At 36.5% G+C, this 27890-nt stretch overlaps 1 pseudogene; it reads left to right on the top strand.

The window, feature by feature from the left end:
- The first annotated feature begins 24307 nt into the window (after positions 1 to 24307).
- On the top strand, positions 24308 to 26681 carry LOC145006641 (26S proteasome non-ATPase regulatory subunit 8 homolog A-like; annotated as a pseudogene).
- The last annotated feature ends 1209 nt before the right edge of the window (positions 26682 to 27890 follow it).

Here is a 27890-nt window from a genome sequence, read left to right as displayed (position 1 = left end):
TTATGCTACGGTTTCCTATGACCCTAGGAAGACACCTGATGATAGGACAACCTTTTCCTTCAGACTGGGTGGTGTGAGTCGGGAGTGCAGTGTGATTGAGCCTGCCACTTGAGTTGGTATATATACAGCACACGAGACGAGGAGTGTCCACTTCCCGGCATTCCTTGTTGATTGTCTCACGGGCCGGCCATATAACTATAATGAAAAAACTTTTTGGGCCGAGATTACAGGGGAGTGTATACACCATCTACTGCACGGGGGAGGATGATTCGGTATACCACATACAGATTGTTGCACCGTCTTATTTCCATATCTCTCACGCACCATAAGAATAGTGAGAGAGTGCCTTCTACAAACTTGTACTTCTTATGGGCACTTGTTACTCCAGGGAGGCACCTGAACCTTCCATTTGCTTTAGCCGCGTATTTGGGTAGTAGGGCCAGGACACTTCGAGAGGATAGCCTAATTTGCAGGGGGCATTTTATCACACGATTAGCTAGATCCTATCAGTTGTTGACACGTGAGATTACGAGATCGATGGTGTTTCATGATATGAGGCCGATGAGCCTTCAGTTATTGGAGTCGATGCGTGTACTTGAGCGGGGTGAGGATGGAGTCTTGCGGGTACGACCAGATGACGTGACGGACGGGGAGGGTGTAGTCGAGCCACAGCCGCGACGAGCCCAGCGGCGTAGACCTGCTCCTCAGGGAGTACAGCAGGGACCTGAGCCGGAGATTGATATACGTTACCTGGCTCAACGCATGGATGAGGGATTTCACCGTATTGACGAGGGAGTTCAGAGCCTGGGTGAGCACGTTGCACACGTGGAGAGACAACAACAGTGGTATGGAGATGCGTTGACCGCATTCTTTGCGCACCAGGGGTTTCAGTACTCGGTTCCTTTCCCTCCACCATTCCAGTCACGACTTGATGGAGCTGGTACTTATGGGACACAGCAGCATGATGATGGGGATGACGAGTGATTTAGTTATCCTTTTTATTTTTGTTTTTTGTGTTATTTTTAGTTTATTTTTGTGTTGCTTAGTATTAGTATTTTTATTTGGTGTGTAATTAAGTTTAATTTAGGGTGTTTTACTTTTGTTTTCCATGTTGATGCTCTGTGGTTGTTTAGATCTTTGCAGAATTTTCTCCCTTTGAAAGCTGGCAGTAAGTTCAGCAACTAGATCCGACTGCTGCTAGAGAGAGTCGTGTGAGAGTTCGAAGATTATAGTCAAGACCCACGATTTGTCATAAGTGTGGGGTGCATATTGATTTCGGGAGCGATTATTTATAAGAGTGGCATTTTATTTTTAACTCTTATGGTATGGATGAGCTGTTCCCACACCATGGAGTTATATTTCGACGCGGGGTAGAAGTATCATCCCGGCTGCCACGGCATGGTTGACACTTTCCTATGTTGTGGGGGAGTTTTCATCGCGAGAAGAGGCTGTCATTCTTGACGAGACGACGTGGTCGACACTTTCCCACTTCATGGTTACTATACATTGCATTTGTTTGCAATCTTTTGCACCACATTTTCGAAGTCGGCATTCTTGATTGTATTTATCGTCAAATTTAGAAGCAGCAATTCCAGTTTTCAGTCTTTCAGCAATATTTGGAGCAACTTGTAGCAGCCCTATTCGATCTCGCCACAACTACCCCAGCGGAGTCTGTTCCTTTTTCTCCCTTTTTATGTACTTAATTAGTTTTGTGCATACAATGAGGACATTGTATGAAATAAGTGTTGGGTAGGGGTTGGTAAAAATAGTAAATTAAAATTAAAAAAAATGAACCACTAGTTTGGAAATTGCTAGATTTAGGGAAATTTAAAAATTTTAAAAATTGAAATAATAGTTTAATTTAGAAAAATCTAGTGATAATTTATAATTTTTGCTAATATTGTATGAGATGATCTGATGAGAACTCAAATGTTTAGTTGAGCCAATACACGTTATAGTGCATTTGTGGCCTCTCTTATTCTAGTGAAATCATGGGACAAAAACACAACCTCGCTTAGTTTGAGGGATGCAATATGTTTAGCATCATGTACCAGAAATGTATCTAGGAAAATTATTACCGAATAAAGGTTGAAGTTCAGCGTCCCTGCTTAAGCATGTAGGGTTTTGACTGAAAAAAGTGAGCTACATGTTAAAAAAAAAAAAAAAAAAAAAAAAAAAAAAAAAAAAAAAAGAGTTACAAGAAAAAGTTTGAAGAATTTTTGGAGCATCAAAGTTAAAGTATGAAGTCAAAAGATCAAAATTTCGAAGAAATTCAAAAAGTTGAAGATACAAAAAATCAAACAACAAGGTGGTGAATTCAAAAAAATTAAAGATCAAATGTCAAAGAAGTGAAGAATTCCAAAAGAGCTCCAGAGTGGTATCATAAATTGTAATTGTCTAGATTATGTATGCTTGGGTTACTCAACCAAAAATAGCTTGAGGTTAGGAGGTTTTCTGCGGATGGATTCGAAGGGATGCATAAAATGAGCATTGTTCGGAAAAAGTAGGCGAGTGTTTATGAGGATTGTGAGTATTTAGAGTATGGGGGTTCTTTAGGAAAAATTTAGACACAAATGCATGTGTTGCAGTCTTAACATAATGACTGAGTTCAAAATCGATTGTTCAGTGCGATATTGGTAAAATAAAAGTTTGCTTGGGGGCAAGCAAAAGCTAAGTGTGGGGTATTTGCGTTAAATAACACTCAATATAACTCATAATAATAGCCCAAATAATTATTTTAAGGACCTAATAACATTACTATAATTATTTGAAAGCTATATTAAAAATTGCGTAAGCATAGCTCACTTACAGTGGATTTTAAAGAAAACCGGGCTTTGCTCAGAGCAACTTTTCGAAACCGAAAGACCCTTTTTCTCGGGACTCTGGGAGCCTCGGGGCTTCCCTCGGATGCTAGGGAGGATCCCTAGGGTTTAGGAGTGTTTAGGACACTTAGAGAGAGAAAGAAGTTAGAGAGAGAATGAGAAAATGTGTGAAAAATCTGGAGACCCTCGCCCCCTTTTATATTTGTGAGGCCTCGAACTACACTGGGCGTAATCCTTGGCTACGCACCGCCTACTCCTCGGATAAGGATGCCAGATGGCGAGCTTCGGGTGGGGCGACGTGGCTACTCCTTGGACCAAACAGATCGACTAGGCGAGGCGTTCCTTCTTCCCACGCAAGGCGTACCTCGTACGCGAGGTGCCCCTCGGTTACGCTGGGTGTAACCATCGCACCAGGTGTCATCATCCGAAGCGAGGCCTTGGGCAACAAGCAATTGTTGGGATCGTGTCACGTCAACAATCTCACAACAAGTCTCGCAAATTTACTTTCCGACTTCTAAAAATCATAACTTTTGCATACGAGCTCTATTTTTGACGTTCTTTATATCCATGCGAAGGTGGGAACGTACTCTACAAATTTCATTTAGACTCCGTCGGCTAATTTTGAATTTATTTTAAAAGTTATATTATTAACAGGCTGGGACAAGATTGGTCCGTTAAATTCTCATAACTTCTTCATCCGACATCCGTTTTCGCCCGTCTTTTTCTCGTTATGCTACTCTTAATGAGATCTTTGATCCTTGTTTTTTTCGTGTTGGCTAAACCCGCTCGGTCTATTATTCGAATTTCGGGTTGACACTGATAAGCCGAAACTTCGAAAAATCATAACTTCTTCATACCAAGTCAGATTTAGGCGTTCTTTTTCTGGATGCTCTCGGTTTAACGTATTCTACGACTTTCATTTAGATCGCCAAGGCTAAATCTCGCTATATCATAAATTTACTATTTACACTTCCCAGTGCCGTGCCGGTTCCGTCGCGAAACTTCGACAGGTCATAACTTTTTCGTTATAACTCGGATTTTATCATTCTTTATATGTAAAGAAACCTTGTGACATATTCTACAACTTGGTTAAGATTATTTATTCTAAATAATATTTTGTTAAAAAGTCGTTTTCGACCCCTATTGCCTTTAAATCGACTAGCCCGGATCTATGGGTGTTACAATTATCTCTTCCTTAGGATGATTACGTCCCAGAATCATCAACGAAACAGGGCTCATATAATGACTCCGTTCGTCATCTCTTCATCCTAGGTAATAATTATAACGTCTGTATCCTTCAAGTCTATTTCTTAGACTCATTGATTGTAAGCAGTACTCGATCGTGCACCTGCTCTCTACCTCGGGATAGACTCCAAATTATGACCTATCATCATGTGATGCACGTTTAGACTTAGGTCTCTTAGAGTTAAATTCTAAAACAGACTATGCCTTCCTTCATGTTCTAATGTGATATAATCACAATTTAACATGTAGCATTTCTAGCTACCAACTTCTTTAACAATGAGCGCGATACTTCTATTGATCGCTTTGATTTCAATTGTTTGGTTTAAGTCAGACGCTACATCAAACTTGGTTCTATGAACCACGTAAACTACTCATTGTAGTTGGACTCAGTGTGATATGACCACTAGGGCCGGGATGACAACAATTTTCATAGTCATTACCGAAACAATGGTAACAACATACTTGAATAAAACGAAATCAATTACTAGCTTCTTGGTAACCTTTTGACTTTCCCTTATCCAAGTGTGAGTCCTGTGCTTCCGGTAGTATAGGCCTCTACTACCATTCACACCTACTCATACTCGTCCCAAGTATTATCCCGTAGTTTTCCAAGTCACCATACAAGAAAATCACATAACAACTTAACACATAAAATATCAAAAAGAAGGTTTTATATTATTCCTTGAAATGTTTACATAGGTGTTCAAGTTCACCCTAGACTATGCCTCTAACAAGCTACATAACGAGGTACTATCTACACGACTACTTCATAACTCGATCTTTGGATGTCAAGCCTTCACTCCTGAATCCTCGCATTGTCGTCTGCTTCGTCAAGGATCATTTGAAATGCTCTCGCCTTTGGCTTTAGCGGCACATTTGGCTTTGTAGCCCCTTCTCTCTTTGGGCAGTCTTGCTTGAAGTGCCCTTCCTCGTTACATCCGTAACACACCCTTTTATTGAATGTACACTCGTTGGAATAATTCCCATGCTTCCCACACTTGAAACAAGTTACCTCCTCACTGCATTTTCCAGAGTGTTTCTTTTTGCACTTCTCGCACGATCTTTCTTCACTCCCTCCTCCTCTAAACTTCCTTGTACTGGACTTGCTTCTCTCATTGGGCTTCACAGACCCCTCAAACTTCCTCTTTTCGCCAACCTCGGTCTTGTTGGCGGCTCTTCCCTTGATCATCTCCTCAACCGACTTGGCAGCCCAGATAGCTGCCTCCAACGTAGGTGCCTGGCGTACTGGAACTGCATATTCCCATGGAAGTCCTTTTGTGTACTTGTCGATTTTCGGCAGCTCATCCGGAACAAGACGTAAGGCGAACTCCATCTTCTCTGTGAAGTTGTTGGTGTATTCATCAATAGACATGCTTCCTTTCTTCAAGGTAAGGAATTGGTTTTCTAACTCGAGCATATTTTGGGCTGAGCAATAACTACGTTTGAGCTGCACCAAAAACTCTGCCCACATCAGTTGTAGGGGCTCATTGGGGCTTAGAGTCTTCCGCATAGTGTTCCACCAACGAACCGCGCTTCCTCTGAATTGGCGTACCGCAAACATGGTTTGTAACTTGCCTCTGCAACCGAATGTCATAAAATCTAACTCCATTTTTGAGATCCAATCCATGACTCCGATCGGATCTTCCTTCACAGTGAAGGTCGATGGCTTGCAAGTCAGAAAATCCTTGTACTTGCAACCGTTTCTCTCGACTTCATTATCCTGATCGTTTCTCCTAATCACTGGCGGATCAACTTGGCCTACAGACCTACTATAGTTTCCCTCCTCAAACTGTCCGTCATTCAGCTCGGGCTCTACGATTGGTATGGTAGCTTCCTCGTGATTCTGTTGGAGCAAAACGTTTTGTTTCCTCCATTTGGCGATCCAACATCATCTGGATCATCGATTGCACTCCGGCCATCGTTATTAGCTCAGCAGCAGCCACCATAACTGGTATTTGCTCAATCACTGGGGGCTGATCTCAGTTCCCATTTGCATTCACGTTTCCGCTTCGGGTCCTTGCCATCTTGATCTTTACACCGCATAAGGTGAATCTAGATATTTATTTAGGATTGACGTTTAAATCATCCTTATCACCCCAAAACATCTACATGCTAGTTCTAATATCATAGTTAAAAAGAATCCTAAACACATAAGGTTTCCAGATCCGGTCGGCAATACACCATAGATCCGAACAAATAACAGCATATCAGGTACAAGCATTTAGCACATAAAAGCATTTTAGGCACAATCCCTAAAATAATCTAATGCTCACACCTCACAATCATCGCTCAGCATTCTAAGTTTAAGTCTAGAAATAAATCCATATTCCTAGTTCACTTAAACTAACGATCTAATACCAACTGTGACATCCCCATTTTCACGGCTCGAAAAGACCGATTTTCTTTATGCTTTATAAAAATCAGAGTACTTCTTTTCATAAAAATGTTGCGGAATTTGTTCCCAGATAAATACGTTATCAAAACATTTTTGAAGAAACGTATTTTATTCATTTTAAAACGTTTGGGATGTCATCGTCAATACAGAAACATAAGCATAAACAGAATTTACATTTATTTACAATAGTGATCTACATCTCTTTTAAATCTCTCAGTGTAATGTGACTTCATATCAACACCTCTGATATAAATAAACTGAGTGGGTCAGGTTGGGAAACCTGGTGAGTACATAGGATTTTCAACCCATAATAATATAATTATTGTATTTAAACATCAAACAATCAACCCAATTACACATTCCCATTATCTTCTTAAGGATTTTACCCTAAGGATCAGCTAACCTTTGTTAACTCATTCCTAAGGATCATCCTAAGGAAACAACATGAAGTCCATTGTTGCCAATGACACATTGGTCAAGCACAATTGCTAATATTATCACTTAGGCGTAGCTGCCAGAATTGGGACATTTACTATGAGGCGCTTCTGTCGGTATTGACCTTTAAACGCTACTGTCATGGTCATAGGGCTCCTTATTAGGCGCAGCTGCTGATACTGTCCTTAGAGTGCAGCTGCTAGGACGTTTACCGTAGATCTAAAACATCTACAGGTTGTGGCGTAGCTGCCAGTGCTCATCTATAGGGTACTAGGTCCACTGCTGCCAATGTATACCTATAGGGCACTAGGTCCGCACTACTAATGTTCCTCTATTTCAGCTTTTATTCTTCATCATTCATCTACCCATGTTTTACCCCAACATTTTCGTAGATATTAAATACATATACATTTTAAATCATTTAAAATGTGTATAAAATTGTTCATCCAGCATAGATAGCAAGGCCTTGGGCAGCAAACAACGGTTGGGATCATGCCACGTCAACAATCTCGCAACAGGTCTCGCAAATTTACTTTCCGACTTCTAAAAATCATAACTTTTGCATACGAGCTCCGTTTTTTATGTTTTTTATATCCAAGCGAAGGTGGGAACGTACTCTACAACTTTCGTTTAGATTCTGTCGGCTAATTTTGACTTTATTTTAAAAGTTATATTATTAACAGGTCAGGACAAGATTGGTCCGTCAAATTCTCATAACTTCTTCATCCGACATCCGTTTTCGCCCATCTTTTTCTTGTTACGCTACTCTTAACGAGATCTTCGATTCTTGTTTTTTTTGTGTTGGCTAAAACCGCTCGGTCTATTATTCGAATTTCGGGTTGTACACTGATAAGCCGAAACTTCGAAAAATCATAACTTCTTCATACGAAGTCAGATTTGGGCGTTCTTTTTCTGGACGCTCTCGGTTTAACGTATTCTACAAATTTCGTTTAGATAGCTAAGGCTAAATCTCGCTCTATCATAAATTCGCTATTTACGCTTCCCAGTGTCATGCCGGTTCCGTCGCGAAACTTCGACAGGTCATAACTTTTCATTATAACTCGGATTTTGGCGTTCTTTATATGTACAGAAACCTTGTGACATATTCTAAAACTTGGTTAAGAATATTTATTCTAAATAATCTTTTGTAAAAAAGTCATTTTCGACCCCTATTGCCTTTAAATCGACTAGCCCGGATCTACGGGCGTTACAAGCTCTGCCTACGAGAAGCCCGGTGTGTGATGATCTTCCATATCTACCAAATAATACTATTTCTATAAACCATAGTGTTGTCCGATCTGATGGGTTTTTAGCCATATAAACATTCCTATGTGCAAATACAAAACCCTAATGCTTGGATCTAGGTTTCTCTAATTGAACATGCATGAATCCAAGACTTCTAATGGTTATTCTATCATAATAACAAGGATAAATCATATTTATAAGTTTAGCTTGAGTCACTTGTTTGATCTTCTTGTTCTTGGAGCTTTAGAGTCACAATTGTCACTCCTCTAATGGCTTACAAACACCAACTAGCAAGAGGATGATTTGAGAGAGAGAGAGAGAGAGAGAGAAAGGACTTAGAAATCGGCCAGGATTTCACTAGGAACTAGAGGTGCCGATTTCCATGACCCCAAGGGTCTATTTATACTTGTAAGGCTCCTAGGGTTTCACCCTTAAACCCTAATTGGATAACTTAAGCCCAAAACAATCCTAATCCCTTTATGATAACCCTTTGGACGGATTTTAGGATTATCCTAAGCCCTAAAATCATCCACCATATTATCCATAAGGGATTACAGCCTAAAGTATAACTATCACACATTTGACAGTTTAAGTCCTTCTATTTAATTAATCTCTTTAAGTCACCAAATTAATTCCTAATTAATTTATGACTTATATTAATCAAATAATAATAATGATATTCCTTATAATATTTCAACTCTCATTGTAAATCATCCTATCAAGTTGCTATGGTGAAGGCAACCCAATAGGACCATGCTCAATCGGGTCAAATACTTGTTTAATATAGTTGCAGCCTTAGACACTATTCCAACAGTCTCCCACTTGGATAAGTCTAGTAACTATATACACCGATTAGCAATCGTAGCTCTCAAAGACGCTGTCAAACTCTGATCTAATTAATCTTGTCCTTTAGATAAGGGATCGTACAGTCCTCTATATAGATATCATGCTGACATTTATATGGAACCAATTGTCTAGCATTTGTTTTCTCGATCTCGGATTTATTTGACATAGAACTTAATCGAACACATCAATTTAGTCCTGACCGGGCCCGGCACATAAGTTAAATCAAATCATCGAGCGGCTGAGATATCGCTTTTACCTTCTCAGGATAAAAGTAACAGATAAACTTCGACGTATATGAATTTACTTATTCATTAACCAACTATACACAACAATGTGTTTTATAGCATCAAGTTACTGATGCGGTTTCGCATTATCAATGTATAACCAATTAACAAATAACAAACCATATATCTAGGTTTTAAGACCATATGATATTATCATCTTGCGATCACCTTTTTGTCACATTCCATAAGGTGATTCCAGCAAGTGCGGGTTTGTTCCAATGCTCAAAACTAGTTCATAAGCACTCATGAACGTTGCAGCAAACTTTTGCTATGTCTAATACCATTTAGACAATCTACACACCAATTCATGACAATCTTCATTCATACCTACTTCCAACATATGAATGATTGTGGACATTTGAATAATTCGATTATTCTTAATAAACTCAATTATTCTGGAAGTCAAAACATGCAAAGTAAACAATAGTTAAATGATTAACATAGGATAGTAACTTTACTTATAAATAATACTCTTTTATTTAATCATCAAATGTTAATTACATTTATCTATTATACGTTTCTAAAACTATCTAATCTATACTAATACCATCCTTCAGCCCAATGCTCCTAGCATGCTGCAAGTACTTAACCCTGCTCAGTCCCTTCGTAAGCGGATCTTCTGGGTTATCTTTTGATGATATCCTCTTCACCACGAGTTTTCCTTCTTCTACACGATGTCTTATAAAATGATATTTTCTATCGATATGTCGAGATCTACCATGATCTCTTCGTTCCTCGGTCAAGGAAACCGCTCCTTTATTATCACAGAAAATCTCCATGGCCTCCTTTATGGTAGGTACAACTCCAAGATCACCAATGAAGTTCTTCAACCACATTGCCTCTTTTGACGCTTCGCTCGCTGCAATGTACTCTGATTCGCACGTTGAATCAGCTACAGTTTCTTTTTTGGAACTTTTCCAAGTTACTGCTCCTCCATTCAGGGTAAAGACCTAGCCCGACTGCGAACGGTAGTTGTCCCTGTCGGTCTGAAAGCTAGTCCTCCGAAGGTACTTAAGGATATTTTTCACTGCAATCCAATGGGCTCTACCAGGATTCCCTTGATATCTACTAACCATGCTCATAGCAAAGGCTACATCAAGGCGAGTACAAGTCATAGCATACATGATTGAGCCAACTGCGGAAGCGTATGGTACTCGGCTCATTTATGCTATTTTGGCTTCGGTACTCGGACTTTGAGTCTTACTCAACTTGGCATTATATTGTATCGGTAATTCTCCCTTCTTTGAGTTTTCCATACTAAAATGTTTTAGTACCTTCTCTAAGTAAGTGTTCTGACTAAGACCTATTAGTCTCTTACTTCGTTCTCTCACTATCCTTATTCTCATAATATAGGAAGCCTCTCTGAGGTCCTTCATAGCGAAGCACTTCCCGAGCCAGGACTTAATCTCCTGCAGTGTCGGGACGTCGTTTCCCATGAGCAATATTTCATCGACACACAAAACGAGAAAGCTAACTATACTCCCACTGGCTTTGACATATACACATGATTCATCTTCACTGCGTACAAATCCAAACTCTTTGACTTTCTCATCGAAGCAAAGATTCCATCGGCGAGACGCTTACTTAAGTCCATAAATGGACTTCTCAAGCTTACACACTCTATTTGGATGCTTCGGATCGACAAAACCCTCTGGCTGAGCCATGTAAACATCCTCAGCCAACTTCCCATTAAGGAAAGCGGTTTTGACATCCATTTTCCAAATTTCATAATCATGAAATGTGGCAATTGCTAGCATCACTCTAATAGATTTTATCTTCGCAACTGGCGAGAAGGTTTCATCATAGTCAACTCCGGGAGTTTGAGCAAAACCCTTCGCAACCAATCTTGCTTTATATGTGTGTACGTTTCCATCCACGTCGGTCTTCTTCTTGAAGATCCATTTGCACACAACGGTCTTACGTCCGGGCACATAATCAACCAAATTCCAAACTTGGTTGTCATACATGGATTGGATCTCGTTGTCCATTGCCTCTTTCCACTTCGCAGACTCCGGGCCTGCCATGGCTTCCTTATAGTTATTAGGTTCATCAAGATTTATTAGTGTACCATCACTAATATACGTGTCCCCTTCGATACTAATATGAAAACCATATAATTGGGGTTGAACTCTAACTCTTTCGGAACGTCTAAGAGGTAAGGACTCGTCAATTGGTTCAACCGGAGTTTCCTCCTTGGGTTGAGTGCCAGCGGTAGAGGTTCCTTCATCTATCGACTCTTGAATCTCTTCAAGCTCGATTTGCCTCCCACTGTCTCCTTGGCTTATGAGTTCTCGCTCTCGGAAAACTCCTCTCCTCGCAACAAAGACAACATTGTCCTTCGGTCTATAAAAGAGATATCCAAAGGATTTCTGCAGGTAGCCGATGAAAATACATCGCTCACTACGAGGTTCGAATTTGTCATGAGTATCTCATCTTACGAAAGCCTCGCAACCCCAAACTTTGATATGTGCTAACGAGGGAGATTTCCCTGTCCACATCTTGTGAGGTGTTTTGGTAACCTTCTTAGTAGGGACTCGGTTAAGGATATGGGCGGCAGTCTCTAAGGCATACCCCCAGAATGAGATAGATAGTGAAGCACAACTCATCATAGAGTGAACCATGTCCAACAAGGTTCGATTATGCCTTTCTGCCACACCATTCAATTGTGGTGTCCTAGGTGGCGTCAATTGTGAAACTATTCCACACTCTTTTAGATAGTCGTGGAATTCAAGACTTAGGTACTCTCCTCCTCGAATGGATCGAAGCATCTTGATTTTCCTTCCCAATTGATTCTCCACTTCATTCTTGAACTCTTTGAACTTTTCAAATGTTTCTGACTTTTGCTTGATTAAGTAGATATACCCATATCTACTATAGTCATCGGTAAAAGTCAGATAGAAGCGGTTTCCATCCTTTGTGGTTGATCTAAACGGTCCACATACATCGGTATGTATTAGGTCCAATAAACCCTCACCCCTTTCACATGTGCTAGTGAAGGGTGACTTAGTCATCTTTCCAAGTAAACAAGATTCGCATGTGTCATCTTCCCTAAGGTCGAATGACTCCAACACTCCATCCTTTTGGAGTTGGGCTATGCGCTTCTTGTTGACATGTCCAAGACGACAATGCCACAAGGATGCTCTATCCATACTATTGGAAGAATCCATGCATAAAACATCATTTCCTAGGTTATCTACAATCATAACAGTTTCATAAATTCTATTACATGGTATTGCTTCAAAATATAAGACACCATTTAGATAGAACTATTCTCATTATTAAAAGAAAATTTAAATCCTTGTCTAAACAAACCATGAAATGGAATGATGTTTCTTGCCATTTCTGGCGAATAGCAAAAATTGTTCAAATCTAAAGATAAACCATTCCTAAGCACTAGAGAATACACTCCAATCTTGGTCACAGGCGACGATCTTCTGTTCCCCATGATTAGATTTATTCTTTCATGCTCTACATCCCTATTTCTTCTTAGTCCTTGCAATTCAGAACAAATATGGTAACCACAACCGGTATCGAGGACCCAAGAAATATCATGAGATGAATCATTAGATTTAATTGTGTATATACCTGCGAAAGATGGCTTGATCTTTCCTTCCTTGATGGCTTGCAGGTACTTTGGGCAGCTTCTCTTCCAATGCCCTATTTTGTGGCAATGGTGGCACTCTGCCTCCTTTGGGTTAGAGGTAGGCTTAGCGCGATCAAATTTGGTACCACTAGAGGAGGAACCATCTCGGGACTTTCCCTTGCGGTGGCTCTTAGACGGAGCCTTCCTCTTCTTGCCTCTTCCTTGCCCGATGGCCAAAACAGAAGCAACGGGTGGATTGGGATTAGGTGCAACGAACTTGTCCTTGAGATTGCTCTCAGCAACCCTAAGGAGACCTTGGAGCTTGCTTAGGTTGACCTCTTCCTTATTCATGTGGTAAGTCATCCTAAATTGATTGTAACACGGCGGCAAAGAATGAAGCACCATGTCGATCGCCAAGTCTTCCCCAAAGTCAACATTTAACTTGCGAAATCGATCGACATACCTTTGCATCTTTTGCAAGTGCATGGTAAAAGATTCTCCATGACCCATTTTGGCGGAAATCATGTTAGTGAAAAACTCGTAACGCTCTTGTCTCGCGTTTTGATGGTATCTCTCCAACAAGTCTTGGTGCATTTCGTACGGATACATGTCCTCGTAGGACTTTTGGAATTCGGAGTTCATAGTGGCTATCATGATGCAATGAACCTTCGTTGCATCACGCTCATGAGTTTCAAAAGCGGTGATTTCAGCCGGAGTAGCGATTTCAGGATTGATCTTCTCGAGCTTCTCATCGAGGACATACTCCTACCCGTTCGGCTAACGACCCTCCACCGATCAAGCAAGCGGTGGGTGTGAGTGTACACCCATTAAGCGCCATTTTATAGGCAGCAACCTTATACCCACCTTATAGATTGGCTTCGTGAATGAGGCCTACTAACGGGGTCGAATTTGTAATATTATATTAGTACAGGGTCGAATTTTAAACTTGTAAAATTCTAGGGTTTGAAATTTAAATTGTCCAAATTAAACTTTTAATCACAAAACATAAATTTCAAAACTTGAGGGTAGGTTTTAAACTTTTCAAAACATAGAGGATCCAACAACAAATAATTTAAATTAACATTTAATCACATAATTATCCATATTTGATTTATTTAATTATTTCTTGCAAAACAATTTACCAATTTAATTAAAATAATTAGCCAATTATCACATAAGGAAACTACTATTTAATTAATTGATAAATATCTTCAATTAGGTCAAGGATATACTCAAAGATATCAAAAAATCGGATTTATATTGACCTAATATGATTAAGGTGAGTTTCAAAAGGATAAACAACAAGAAATTCCGAAATTAGCTCTATCTGACGCTCGAACTCGCCGAGTACCACAATGGACTCGCCGAGTTGAGGCCTACTCGCCGAGTTCATCAGGCAGGAACACAAAATCGAATTTTGCAAGCATCAAACAAGTAACCAATGCATCAATTCAATAGAAACCAATCTAGGCTCTGATACCACTGATGGGTTTTTAGCCATATGAACATTCTTATGTGCACATACAAAACCCTAATGCTTGGATCTAGGTTTCTCTAATTGAACATGCATGAACCCAAGACTTCTAATGGTTCTTCTATCATAATAACAAGGAGAAATCATATTTATAAGTTTACCTTGAATCACTTGTTTGATCTTCTTGTTCTTAGAGCTTTAGAGTCACAATTGTCACTCCTCTAATGGCTTACAAACATCAACTAGCAAGAGGATGATTTGAGAGAGAGATAAAGGACTTAGAAATCGGCCAGGATTTCACTAGGAACAAGAGGTGCCGATTTCCATGACCCCAAGGGTCTATTTATACTTGTAAGGCTCCTAGGGTTTCACCCTTAAAACCTAATTGGATAACTTAAGCCCAAAGCAATCCTAATCCCTTTATGATAACCCTTTGGACGGATTTTAGGATTATCCTAACCCCTAAAATCGTCCACCATATTATCCATAAGGGATTAAAGCCTAAAGTATAACTATCACACATTTGACAGTTTAAGTCATTCTATTTAATTAATCTCTTTAAATCACCAAATTAATTCCTAATTAATTTATGACTTATATTAATCAAATAATAATAATATTATTCCCTATAATATTTCAACTCTCATTGTAAATCATCATATCAAGTTGCTATGGTGAAGTCAACCCAATAGGACCATGCTCAATCGGGTCAAATACTTGTTTAATATAGTTGCAGCCTTAGACACTATTCCAACACGATCATATTCTGATCAAGTGAGTGTATATTCCTTTTCTTCTTACACATAGATATAATGTATATCCGGGTGAATACGTGCTATGTGTATATAGATATATATTATCTGTTACTTGAAATGAATCGGTATATTTTGAATGAGTATTAAATGAATATCTTATCAGTTTTTAAGTTGCATATGTATGCATATGTATATTGTTATCTACAAATTTTTGGGTAGAACTTGGGTAGATATTTGATGTGTGATAAACTAATGAGAGGCCTCGATGTTGTTGTTGTTGACCTAGTCATCTAGCGGAGTATGGATGATGACCATAGACTCTTTCTAGACAGTCATGTGGAATGCTAGCAGGTTCATAACCTGTAGGTGTTGTGAATGATGTGTTCACCAGTGTACTCTATCCCCCTCATGGTTGCCTTTAGGAAATCTATTGTTGAGGAAACCCCTTAGCAGTAATGTCTGTCCAGATGAAAATCCTATATTAGGTCCCTGGTAATAGATGTTGTTTTAGGGACGTAAAGTGAGCATAACAGGAATGGGTAATCGGGTTATTGTTGGTTGGTAAAATTAAATATAATTATTTATTGTGGGTTGAAAACCCTATATGCTCACCAGGCTCCCAAGCCTGACCCACTCAGTCTTATTTGTATTACAGGAAGTGGTGTGAGGGCATAAGATAGATGAATCATCAACTTGTTTTGTTTATGAGCCTGTATATGTATATAACTGTTGTATGGCTTGTAATATATCGTTTATGCTTTTTGGTCTGTATCGGAACATGACATCCCGAATATTGTTATAAAATGAAAATGCATCTCTTGATAAAATGCTTTTATAAACTTTATTTTATCATATTTTGTTTTGGGAACAAATTCCGCAACTCTTTTAAATCAAGGGAATTACTCAAAAATTATTTTAAAAGCATAAATGAAACCGTTCTTTTCTGGCCATGATTTTGAAGATGTCACAAATTTCATACACACAAATGTGTGGGCCCTTAAGATCTGCCACAAGGGATGCTAATAGCTTCTATGTGTCTTTTACCGATGATTATAGTAGATATGGATATATCTACTTAATCAAGAACAAGTCAGAAACCTTTGAAAAGTTCAAAGAGTTCAAGAAATAAGTGGAGAATCAATTAGGCAGGAAGATAAAGCTGCTCAGATCTGATAGGGGTGGTGAGTATCCTAGTATTGAGTTCCACGACTATCTTAAGGAATGTGGAATTGTTTCACAACTGATGCCACCTAGGACATCGCAGCTTAATGGTGTGGCTGAAAGGCGCAATCGAACCTTGTTAGATATGGTTCGTTCCATGATGAGTCGAGCTACATTACCTATATCATTTTGGGGGTATGCTTGAGAGACTTCCACCCATATCCTTAATCTAGTCCCAATTAAGAATGTTGACAAAACACCTCACGAGATGTGGACAGGTAAGGTTTCCTCGTTGGCACATATCAAGGTTTGCGGCTGCGATGCTTTCGTAAGACGAGAGACTCACGACAAGCTTGAACCTTGCAGTGAGCGGTGTATTTTCATCAGCTACCAACAGAAATCTTTTGGATATCTTTTCTATGGACCTAGTGACAACGTGGTCTTCATAGCAAGGAGAGGGGTGTTCCACAAGAAAGAACTCATATGCCCAGAGGACAGTGGGAGGCAAATTAATCTTGAAGAGATTCAAGATTCAAGCGATGAACGAACCTCTAACACTAGCGCTCAACCTGAGGAAAAGATTCTTGTTGAACTAGTTGACGAGTCCTTACCTCTGAGACGTTCTAGAGTTAGTGTTCCACCTTTCTTGTATGGTTTCCATATAACAACTGAAGGTGATACGTTTATCAGCGATAGTACACTGATAAATTTGGATGAACCTAACAACTACAAGCAATCCATGACAGGCCTGAAGTCTGTAAAGTGGAAGGAGGCAATGGACAGTGAGATTCAGTCCATGTATGACAATCAAGTTTGGAACTTGGTTGACAATGTACTGGGTCGTAAGACGGTCGGGTGCAAGTGGATCTTCAAAAAGAAGACCAACATGGATAGGAAAATGCACACGTTCAAGGCAAGATTGGTTGCGAAGGGCTTTAATCAAACCCCGGGAGTTGGCTATGATGAGACCTTCTCACCAGTGGCCAAGATCAAGTCTATAAGGGTTATCATGGCCATAGTTGCGTTTCATGATTATAAAATATGGATGACGGATGTCAAAATTGCTTTCCTTAATGGGAAACTAGCTGAAGATGTTTACATGTGTTAGCCAAATGGTTTTGTAGACGCGAAGTACCCTAATAGAGTATGCAAGCTTAATACATCCATATATGGATTAAAGCAAGCATCTTGTAGATGGAATCTTTATTTCAATGAGAATGTCAAAGAGTTTGGTTTTTCGAGAAGCGAGGATGAGTCATGTGTGTATGTCAAGGCTAGTGGGAGTATAGTTAGCTTTCTAGTTTTGTATTGATGACATATTGCTCATGGGGGAAGCTTCTTATATTCTGGGGATAAGGATTTTGAAAAATATGCGTAGAAGACTAATAGGACTTAGTCAGAGTACTTACTTGGACAAAGTACTGAAACGTTTTCGCATGGAGAATTCAAGAAAGGGGAACTGACAATCCAAAGCAATACCAAGCTGAGTACGACTCAGAGTCCGAGTACCGATGTTGAGATAGCGGAAATAGGTTGAGTGCCATATGCTTCCTCCGTTGGCTTGATCATGTACCTATGACATGTACTCGTCCTGATGTGGATTTTGCGTTGATCATGGCTAGCCGATATCAAGGGAACCCGGGTAGAGCTCACTGGACAGTAGTAAAGAACATTCTTAAGTACCTACGAAGGACTAAGGACTGGGTCCTTATACTTGGTGGGAATGATAACTTAAGAGTAACATGTTATATTGACGCCAGCTTTCAAACCGATAGAGATAACTTCCGCTCTTAGTCAGACTGGGTAGTTATCCTAAATGGAGGAGCAGTTACTTGGAAAAGTTCCAAGAAGGAGACTATGGTTGATTCAACATGCGAATCAGAGTACATAGCAGCGAGCGAAGCGTTGAAGGAGGCGATATGGTTGAAGAACTTAATTGGAGACCTTGGAGTTGTGCCAACCATAAAAGAGCCCATTGAGATTTTCTGTGATAACGAAGGAGCGGTTGCCTTGACCAAGGACCCAAGGGATCATGGCAGATCCCGACATATCGACAGAAAATACCACATCATCAAACATTGGGTAGAAGAAGGACTCCTCGTGGTTAAGAGGGTATCGTCAGAGGAGAACCCAGCAGATTCCCTCACAAAGTGTTTGAGCAGGGTTAAGTACTTACATCATGCAAGGAGCATTGGTTTGAAGGACGATATTAGTTTTAGTGATTAGATAGATGTTTAGAAACTTGTAATAGATAAATGTAATTGACATTTTATGATTGAGTAATGGAGAATTATTTATGAGTAAAGTTTACCATCGTGTGTCGATTATTTACTATTGGTTCACTTTTGCATGTTTTACATCCAGAATAATTAGATTGTTCAAATTATCCACAGTCGAATAAACTTCGAGAGTAAGTTATGAGGTTAGACTGTCATGAACTGGTTTGTAGATTGTTTAAGTGTTTAGACATAGCAAAGGTTTGTTGCAACGTCCATGAGTAATATTGAAATAAGATTTGAGTATTGGATTAAACCCACACTCATGTGAATCACTTCATGGAATTTATCACGAGTGATTGTGAAATGATAATATCGTATAATTTTTTAAACCGAGATATATGAGTTCTTTTTGTGAGTTGGTTATGCATTGATAATGTGTAAATGCATCAGTAACTTGATGTTATAAAACGTGTTATTGTGTATGATTTGATGAGTAAACAGTACAAGAATATAAGTCAAAGTTTATCTTTTCCTTTTATCCTAAGAGGGTAAAAGCGATATCTTGGGCCCCTCGATGATTTTGTGTTGACTTATGTGTTGGGTCTGGTCAGGACTAAATTGATGAGTTCAATTAAGTTCTATGTCAAACAAATCAGAATTTGGAAAAGAATTTATTGGACATTGAGAATGATTATGTTGCATGTCTTTGTCCACACGATATCGTGCAGAATGGAGGATTATATGATCCCTTATCTAAAGAACGCGTCATTGACTAGGTTAGAGTTTGACAACGGCTTTTGAGAGATATGATTGCTAATCGGATTTTGAATTCATACTTGCAATTATAGTTATTAGACTTATCCAAGTGGGAGACTATTGGATTAGGTGTCTAAGCCCATAACTATAATTGGTATGTATTTGACCAAATAGTAGCATGGTCCTTTTGGGTTGTCTTCACAATAGCAACTGGACAGAATGAGTTTTAGAGAAAAAGGTTATTTAAATGGGTTATTAATATCTTATAGGAATGAAATATTAATTGAAAAATCATATTATTTAATTAGTACTGATCATGATTTAATTTAGTGATCAAAAGAGACTGATTAAAAGAACGGGGGTTGATTGTGTAAATCAGTAATAGTTGTAGTTTGGGATAATGGATCCTATTGGTATACGGTGGACGAAAATCTATGGGAAACCCATAGAGTTTTCATCCAAGGCTTACCATGTGGGGGTCCATGTGTTGCTTCGAGCCTAAGCAAGGGAATTAGGGTTTCCAATGGAAAACCCTAGCAGCCTCAACTATAAATAGAACCCCTAGTCTCATGAAATCGGCCATGGCTTCCCTAGAAGAAACCCTAGCTGAATTCTGCTTCTCCTCCTCCTCCTCCTCCTCATTCTTTGCTTGTGGTGTTTGTGACTCCATTAGATATACAACGCTTGAGGCACTAAGCTCTTGAAGGTCAAGATCAAGGAAATTATTTCTTGTTACTATTTGTTAACAAGAAAGGTATTTTTCTAACCCTAGTTTATTCATTGGATCCGAAAATTATATGCTAGATTAGGTTTCTTGCTTTGGAAAATTGATTTGCATGTATAACTTGAGAAAAACCTAGATCCAAAGTAAATAGGGTTGCTTGTGCACCACAGGAATGTTGTAATGCTCAAAACCTATCAATAATCACATATGAATATTACATGATATTTTTTGGAAATTGTGAATACTATATGATAGATTCTCTTTATATGGTATATTCATGTGTGAAGTTGTATTCATATGCGAATATTACATTTTATATTTTGTTTATTTTGGTATATTCATATGTGAATCTTACATTACATGCTTTTCTTATATGGTATATTCGTGTATGGAGGTATATTTACATGTGAATACTATATAAAAAGTTATATTAATATAACACCCGTAGATTCGGGCTAGTCAATTTAGAGACGATAGGCGTCAAAAATGAATTTTTGATGAAAGATTATTTAGAATGAATAATCTTAACTAATTTATAGTATATGTTACAAGGTTTCCGTACATATAAAGAACGCTGAAATCCGAGTTATAACGAAGAAGTTATGACTTGTCGAAGTTTCGCGACAGAACCGGCACGACACAGCGCGACGTAAAAAGTGAATTTACGTTAGAGCGATATTTAGCCTTAGCAATCTAAATGAAAGTCGTAGAATACGTTAAACCATGAGCGTGCATAAAAAGAACGCCCAAATCTGACTTCGTATGAGGAAGTTATGACTTTTCGAAGTTTCGACTTAGCAGTATGCAGCCCGAATGCTCGATTTGAGACCGAGCGGTTTTTAGCCGAAACAATCTAAATGAGAATTGAAGATCTCATTAATTGTAGTAAAACGATAAAAAGATAGGCGAAAACGGATGTCGGATGAAAAAGTTATGATTTTATAACGGAGTTTTCATGTCCCGGCCTACTAAAAATAAATAATAAAAATAAAGTCAAAATTAGCCAATGGAGTCTAAATAAAAGTTGTAGATCGTAGTCTCACCTACGCGTGGATATAAAGAACGTCGAAAACGTAGTTCGTATGAGGAAGATATGAATTTTTGAAGTTTATTTAATAATTTCGATATTTAATTTAAATAAAAATTGGCCGATATTATCCATGGGGGGAGTCAGCGACCTTATCGTCGTTACGCCCTGCGTAATGAAATTTACGCCCCGCGTAAATCGGGCTTCAGCCCCCTATAAAAGGAAGTCGAGTGCAGCCGATTCAGTTGCTCATTTCTTCCCGTTTTCTCGCATTTTTGCATCATTTTTCGTGCAAGAAATATCCCGAAGCCCCGGTATCATTCCCGAGCCCCGAAGCAAGTCCCGAGGCATCAAAGATCCCGAGAAGTGCAATTCCTGAGCCGAAGCTCTGCCCGCGAGGAGTCCGGTTTTTGTGAAGATCTTCCAGATCTACCGAAGAATACTACTTCTACAAGCCGTAGTGCTGTCCGATCATCTTCTGATCAAGTGAGTGTGTAGTTACTTTCTTCTAACACATAATTATGAAGTATTTTATACGAAATACGTGTTATGTGTATATATATATTGTGGTTTATATGTGTGAGTGTGCGGTTACTCTCTTCTAAACACATAAATATAAAGCATTAGCTATGAAATACGTGCTATGTGTTATATATTAATTGTTTATATGAGATGGGCTTGGAATTGATGTTTTTATATGGGTGTTAAATGATTTAAACTATATATGTAATTTATATCTACAAATATGTTGGGTAGAACATGGGTAGATGAAATAGTTGATGTGTGTTGAACGAATGTGATAAGAGAAAGGTGAGGATATAATGGTGATGATAATTAGGTGATGAGAAACAGGTGATGATAATTAGGTGATGAGAAATAGGTGATGATAGAAAGGTGATGATAATTGGGTAATGATAAATAGGTGATGTGAGATGAGAGGAGATACCATAACCTTGACCGGCGATGTGGAAATTTGGCGATGTAGTCATTTACCAGAGTATAGATGGCGACCACGGACTATTCTAGATGACCCCGTGGAAACACCAGCAGGCTCATAACCTGTAGGTGATGAATTACGAGTCGAGGCGATGTTGTGGCTACGGATTCATGCGATGATACTCTAACCCTTACTATGAATTACGAGTCCAGGCGATGTTGTGGCTACGTATTCATGCGATGATAGACTAACCCTTACTATGAATTACGAGTCCAGGCGATGTTGTGGCTATGTATTCATGCGATGATAATCTAACCCTTATTATGACTTACTAGTCCAGGCGATGTTGTGACTACGTATTCATGCGATGATCCTTAGGAACAAACATACAAGGAAATGTGATGTAAGGAGATGAGAGGTAAATACGATGTAGGAGATGACCCTTAGGATAATTCCTTAGGGAAGGTACTTAAGAAATAAATGGAGATAACAGGGATGGGTAATTGGGTTGATTGTTTGATGATTGAATATAATAATTATATTATTGTGGGTTGAAAACCCTATATGCTCACCAGGCTCCCAAGCCTGACCCACTCAGTTTAATTGTATCACAGGTATCGATACGAAGCTGCTTTGCACTGAGAGATTAAAGGAGATGTAAATCATTAGTGTAATTGAATGTATCTTCTGTTTATGCTTATATGTCTATATCGGAACATGACATCCCGAGGTTTTATTATTAAATGAAAATACATTCTCTTTGAGAAATGTTTTGATAAGTTATTATCATATCTTGTTTTGGGAACAAATTCCGCAACCGTTTTCTTTAAAAGATTACTCTGATTTTATAAAACAAAGCATAAACAAATCGGTCTTTTCTGGCCGTGAAAATGGGGATGTCACAATTAACATATGAATATACCATTTATTATTTCACATGTTAAAGTACTATATAATATTAATAGGTGAATATATCATGTTACAGTTACATATGATTATACATGTAATATTCACATGTAAATATTAGATGATACATTCATATATGAAAATTGCATAATATACTTATATGTGAATATACCATGTAATAATTAACATGTGAATATAGAAACATTATTATGAAATAAAAGTATATTTCTATTAATATGTTTGATGTGTTTAATTGTTATTCGAGGGATGATTATACTTCAACACATGAATAAAATTTCATGAATGGTTGGCTCCTTCCCTAAGGGTCGACCGCTTGTTATCCCAAAAATGAAGACATTGTTGATAAGACAATATAATTGTTATATTCAAATTTGAATGTTGTACAATTTAATATATTTATTATTTTTTATAATTTTAGAATTACATAGGAATGGTTTTTATTAACCTAACACATTTACTATATAATAGTATAAATTTATATGTAAAATAACATATTTATATTATATAAAAATAATTCACAATCCAATTCTTATAGTTTGTTATTTTTTCATAGATGAATAAATGATTATTATGTCCATAAATTAACATCAAAAAATTACTTAATAGGATTAAAATTTTAATAGTATCATTAAAGAATCTATTATAATAATTTTCAAGATTTTATTCGCATATACTTAAAACTAACAAATCATGATGATGCCAATAATAGTGTGAATGAAACATAGCGATATCATCACATAATCTGCCGCAATGATGTTTATTCTCAGATATCAACCAAATTTACACGGTACATTGATAATAATGTGATTTACAAACTCATGGCTTCCGTGTGCATTCATATAATTTAGTCTATTATCATTCATGTAATTTACGTGAATGGTTCTTTTTGTTTATAATAAGTTGTATGTATGCCATAAGAATATTTATAATAAGTTAGATGAGTCAAAGACCACTCAAACAATAAATTAAACCATAAGAACTATCCTACTAAAAAAAAAAACTACTAAACATATAACTTACTATAAAAAAAAGACCACTCATGTAATTTAGTCTATTATCATCTATAAATTCAAAAAATAGAACTTGGTCTATTATCATCTATAAATTTAAAAATAGAATTATATTGCAGGTTCACATGTACCTTTTGAGTTTTGACAAGTGGAAAGTAATAAACTCCCCAACTAAAAACCAAGAGGTCCAATGAGTTGGTGTCGGTAAACAATAGATACAAATGTTGTATGTATACATTGTTCCTTTTGATGAAACACATAACCTATTAAATAAATAAATAATATGTAAAACCATATCACCATATGGTTATGGTAAGGAAGTAAATACTTTTGGAAAAAGAGAGGGGGGACCAATCCAACAATAATTTCATACTTGTAAAGCAAGCCGATTCTATCTCTATATGTCATTTATAGTTATCTATAAATTTTACCAACGCATGTCTCTTAATACATGCGGTTGTAATGGCATTTCCATATAAAAAATTAGGTTATAACACGATGTCACAGGTGAAAATTTTAATAATAATGTCAATTAATTTATAACTTAATTATTAAATAATGTTTTGTAAGTAATTTCATAACGATATAATGATTAGTTGAATTGAAAATAATAAAGTTAAAAATAAAATTCATAATTTCATTGTTCGGGTAACTCTAATTAAAATAATTTTTTTTTTCTAAATTTGAATTACTATGAAATAGTAAATAAATGATATATCTAAATCATGTAAAGTAATTAGTTATTTTGGAAAAATTAATAATTTGCATGTTTATATAATGTCTTTAATTTGAAAACGTAATATTATAACATATAAGTATAATAATGAATAATATTTATTTAGGATGTTATTTAGAAAAAACATTAAAGTATTTCATATGTATAATGATAAGTAAAATTAAGTTAAATGTACTAATAATATTGTTAGAAAAGTATATATATAATATTTTTTTAATTTAAATTAATTTTAAAATAATGTGAAATGCATATACATATGCATGGTATAGTATACAATTTCGTAATACACTTTCCCAAAATAGGATTGCATTACACATACTAATGACCCTAAGATGATCTTATTTTTCTGGCACAACACACAGAAAATGTTTGTTCTCAAATTTTCAATCTGTTTTCAAGCTCCATCTACATTGATTGAAGATCATAAACAAATAATTCAAGTTATTGTATTTGAAACAAATTAGATTGAAGAACTATTGTTTGCAGCGATTGAAAATCAGGTTGAAAGTTCAGAAACTGGAGCCGTTAATAGAAATACGAAGGTAAGATTCAACAGGTCCATGTATCTATTGTTCGTATTTCTTAATTTTTGTAAGAAAAGATACATGTTTAGGAATAATAACTTACCTGTTGAAGATGCATGAACAATTTCTTTGAAGATGATAGGCAAAATACGTTCTCCTTAAAACGAAAAGAATATTGTCTTTATTTGAAATGATCAGGTAATTTGTAAGTTTTGAGAAAATATAGTTGTTCAAATTTTGAATTTGAAAATGCTATAAATTAGGAGATGAATCTTCATCGTATATATTCAAATAAAATAGATTTTTTTTAATTATTTACTTTCCATGATATGAGTAACAATCGCTATCCTTGTGGAAATCATCTTAAACTCTGTAACCTACAAAGTAATTTGATTATATATATATATATATATATATATATATATATATATATATATATATATATATATATATATATATATATATGAGCTTCCAATAGTTTTTTATTTAATTATTAATTTTTTTATTTGAAGTTTTAGTGAAAAACCTACATAGAAGAAATGCTATTGATGATTTTTTGTCTGGGAATGGAATTATCAATTATGTTGGAATGAAAATTTGTTCTATTCCATTCCATATTGCTGATATAATTCAAAAAACTTCCTCCATTGTTTGAAGAATCTTCTAATGCAGTTCAATAGTTAACCATAACCATAGCAAGTAAATGTTCAACAACTTGCATTTCTTTTCACCTTCCTTCAATCTATTGAGATCAAGTAACATTTTATTCATAGTATAAGCATATAATTTGATTAATTGGTCAATTTCTGGGGATATCTATTAGAATGTTGTTGTGCTTAGTGTAAACATGGAAGATCAAGATGCATTTGAGATAGATTTCTTTCGGCTAAAGCCTTATTATACTGGGTATTTATAGTTTGATCTAATCTTTTTTTATTTTTCTTATGCATGTTTATGTTCCTAAATCATTAGTCATAATTGATTTTTACTTTATTGTTCGAAAAACAGTGGTCGCCTTACACAATCTCCATAAGAGTACAAAATATTGGGTTTGAATCTTTTGAGAATATTTGTTCAGAAAAGAATTACAGAGTTTCACACTGAATTACATTTTCTTTCAACCAATGGTCTTGAAAACAGTTGTATGAAGCATGGATCTTTTGCCTAGAACAGTCAGGTAACAATTGTTGGGTGCATTTCATTTATTTTGTTTGAGTTTATGAACAATAATTATATTTTGATTTTTTAAATTCATTTACAGGGATGAGATTGTTGGGTGTGGTGAGAAGGCATATGAATTTCTAACAGTTAAAGATGCACAAGAAATGGTATTGAGTTCCTCAGACTAAGATCTATTTCATTACATCAAAGAGGTTACATTCTTTCTTTCAATTTTCAGTCTTCATATACACTTGTAATAATAATAGCTAGATTTTGCATTACTCTTACTATTAAGATGTGTTTAGTTTGGGGGTGGATTCCGGAGGAATTGGAATTCGAGAATCCATTCCGCGGTGTGTTTTGTTACAAATGGCATTCAATTTCATTGGATTTCTTGAAGTTTCATGTTTTATGAATTTTGCCAGTTCCAAAGGTAGATGAAAGGAATTCAATTTCATTTTTTCTTTTTGTTGTTTTGTTAAAAGACCGAAACACCATCAGCATATATACATATTTAGTATCGTTAAAAAAAAGCATATCAGACTTCAAACCAAAATACATATACATGTGTTCAACAAACAAAGGACTATCATCATTATCCAATGTTCCATGGTGATGTTAAAAAAAAAAGTGTCACAGTCTCAACACAAAGACAGAAATAAAAGAGAACAAAACATGATTAAAATTACAGAAAATGATGTAGAGTTTGATGTTAAAAGAAAAAAAAATAATAGAAAAGAATGTATTACTAACCTTCTGCAAATCGGAAGAGCAGAGTAGATAAGAAACTCAAATTCGAGGGCAAAGCAGTAGAAGATTATGTGCAATTCAATAATTTCATATAAATACGCAGAGAAAAATGAGGAACAATAAATTTATTAATTGCAGAAAAGTATTTTATTTTGCAGATTTTATTCCTATTTTTTATGGATTTGATTAGTGGGTAATTGATTTAAATTTGAAAATTGGCAGGAAAAAAAAACAAAATTGTAGTTTACATTGTAGAAGTCAACGATTTGGGTTAATTTGATTCCTGATTTACAGGAAATGATATGCTCGACTTTTATGCTTTTAATTTCAGTATATATGCGGTAAAACAAATAACCATAAATGTAGGATTGACCATAAATATAGGAATGATATTAATATTGATATTGATATCAGTGAATATTTGCTGGTAATTCAAAATGTGTGGACTAATTTATAGGAGATGATATATTCGACTTTGTGGTGCGAAGAATGGGCGGGAAAATGACTCGTAAGAATTTCCTGGTAATGACACGTGGCAAGTTGGAGGTGCAAAAAAGGGACACATGGCATGCAAAGTACTCTTTTATTAAGAACAAGACGAATATCCGCGCGTTGCGCAGAATAAAATTAAAACTTTTGGTAATCTTCTGTTATTGAAGAGATGTATATCATTTATATTAACTATAAAATAATAGTTATTACATTTAGTTTATATAAAATAATAATTAATTTGAACAATAGATAAAATAATGTTTATTAAAATCAATCATTTAATGGTTTCTACTCATGTTTTACGTGTGTATAACATTAGTTATATTTGTCAACTATTTTTATTTATTGTTGTTATGATTTATTAATTTCTTTTAAAAAAATA

The sequence above is a fragment of the Lactuca saligna genome, chromosome 7 (assembly GCF_052625555.1).
Source record: "Lactuca saligna cultivar CGN05327 chromosome 7, ASM5262555v1, whole genome shotgun sequence".
NCBI classification, from domain to species: domain Eukaryota; kingdom Viridiplantae; phylum Streptophyta; class Magnoliopsida; order Asterales; family Asteraceae; genus Lactuca; species Lactuca saligna.
This window is presented reverse-complemented; position numbering and strand designations above follow the sequence as displayed.